The sequence below is a fragment of the Terrapene carolina genome, unplaced genomic scaffold (genome assembly GCF_002925995.2).
Source record: "Terrapene carolina triunguis isolate 2854851 unplaced genomic scaffold, T_m_triunguis-2.0 Scaffold583, whole genome shotgun sequence".
Taxonomy (NCBI): domain Eukaryota; kingdom Metazoa; phylum Chordata; order Testudines; family Emydidae; genus Terrapene; species Terrapene triunguis.
In genome coordinates, this window is record NW_020664934.1 from 543106 (window position 1) to 545789 (window position 2684).

Genomic DNA, 2684 nt, shown 5'->3' on the forward strand with positions numbered 1-2684 from the left:
ATTTTATCTCTGAAGCAGACGACTTCTCAAAAATTGTAGACCAGTGTTTTCAAAGGTGTTGCGCACCCATAGCTTCTCAGTACCTTTGGAAAATCTGACCACTTACCACAAAATAATTTGGCCACATAATGGCTGCAGTGTCTGTACAAAATAAAAAATGAGGGAGGATTATACAAGATGGTGTGACAGCTTCTGTAGCCTGGCCAAACTCCTGTATGTGCATTTGTAAAAACTGTGGGTGAGTATTTAAGTGACACTTTGTTAACTTGGTGCTCTGTAGGGTCAGATTCTGCCCCTCTTAGTCATGTTGAGCGTACCTGATTATACACACAGTCTTACTGATTTAATGAGCATAAAGGGTGGAAGAGTCCAACCCTTAATCCTTTTTCCATCATTTCTTTTATGGCAAATATTAGTTTTGATACCACTTTTTATAGGAATTCAGAACTATTTTAATAACGTATTTGTATAATTATTGGTATGGTTTTGTATTGTGTACCCATTGTGAAATATATTGACGATTTACTAGAAGTCATTAAATCCACTTTACTGGGTGTGTATTTTGTCAAGAAAAATAAACATTTAAATTATATCTTTCTGATGTAAACGTATCCCAGACAGAATTTGAGCTCAAGGCCAACTGCTTCCTTAAGTGCATATGCATTTCAGGTGTTCTGATAAGTCACCAGAGTGATACTCCTGGGGGAATTCTGTGCATCTGCGGACACGCATAATTCATCTGTCTCGCATTATTTTGTATTTTCCTGCATAAAAAATATTTTGCCTAAGAAGTGCTGTAGTTCTAATCTGCTGTGGTGCCAGAACAGCCAGCTCTGTTCATGCCTGCTGTTCTAGTGCCACAGCGGCCTCTGGTGGGCAAAAGGCACAATTGCAGCACTTCTTAGGCCAAATGTATCTTATGCAGGAAAATACAAAATTCTATACCCAGTGCTGCAGAATTCCCCCTGGAGTAGGGTTCATCACAGCACCCTGCCCACGGAGCCAGGTTAGGACAAAGTGGGACACACAAGGCTGCTGGGGGGTGTCACAGACTGGGGTTCAGTATGTCCCGTTCTCTCCCTCCCCCCTCCCCCACTAGCCAGACTGGAGCATGGACTAGTGGGGTGACAGTGTTGAGCCTGGGTATGGGGGAGGGGGGCTGCAGAGACCCAGGGGGATGAGAGGTGCAGGGACAGGGGCAGATGTGCCTGACTGAATGGGAGAAGCTTGGGGTCAGCCTGGGTCTGCATGGGGGAGGCTTCCCAACACCCTAACAATCCCACCCTTCCGTGTGCCCTTCCCCCCCCCCCCCCCCCCACGAAAAACCTCACACCTAGCACCCTCCAGATTCACTCCTAGGCTCCTTCCCTCTCCCTCAGCTCTTCCATTACTCCTGCCTCCGCCAAGCCTGTGTACTGCTTCTGACAGGTGCAGGAAATACAGTTCTGTATTGTAATTTAAATGAATTACACAAAGTTCTGTATTAATATGCCTTGTGAGGAATATGTAAAAAAAAAATTACCAGAATCTTTTTTTCCTTTTTTGGTCTGTATTGTTACAGACATGCTTGCTGACACATATTTTGAAATAAATTACCAAAATAATTGTAACTAGCATGATTATATTGTTGTTTTGACAAAATATGGAGAATTTTTAATGTCTTGGTGCAGAATTCCCCCAGGAGTAAGAGAGAGCCCAGATAAGTTGAATTGGTCATTGTTTTGTTAGTTCAACAGTAAGTAGAAAAGACTCCCTTTTTGGTCATATATTTTTTTTCTTCCCATTAAAATGACTGTGGGAGATCTGCACAGAATTATAACCTGAATAACATGCTGAGGTATGACCTACTTCAGGCAATTCACTGGAGTTCATTTCCAATTCAAATATATATTGTCGTTGTAATGTTTTTCTACCCTCTAACTTAGTTAGGCCCCAATTGTGCGAAGACTTAAACCTGACTAACATTACACATCATGAGTAGTGCCATGAAGTCAATCAGACTAGTCACATTCCTTAAAGTTAAGCATGTGTAAGCTTTCATTATAGTGGCTAAGGCCCACTCCTGCATTCTTTGAACTCCATACCATATTCGCATAACTAAAAAGAAATATCTCGACAAGAAGCCTCCTTTCTGTTTGTTTTGAAGTTAACCAATAATCAGTTCAGGCTGAACATTTTTAAGGGGATATCACCAACTTGAAAAATCCCATTTCTGCCTGAAGAGGGTTTTTTTTATTTTACCTATTGTAGTTCTAAGTAACAACTAGGATTATTGTAACTGGGTGAAGTTAAGACTTTTTTTCTCTATTTTTAGTTTTTGTGCTTTTTACAGCACTTTTTATAGTCCGCTTTGCTGTTTTCCCCCAATATAGCTATATTTACCTTGCTGAAAATATCTTCAAACACCAAAAGAGGAGCAGAAAAACTCTTGAACTTTTAAAAAATAAATAATCAGAACCTATTATTTAAAAGGTGCTCACTGGAGTTTTTTAAAATAGTCAGTATTGCAGTATTTGTTTGATAGCATTCCTTTCTCCAAGTAACATACTGTGAATAATCATGAGGTCCTAGCTCTTAATCATACATGATATCAGATGGTTGTAAGGACTTGAACATCTACTAGCTATTTGCTGTGAACTGAAAGCCACGGGCTTCCAGCATCTTAGAAATGCTCGGCAGGGTAG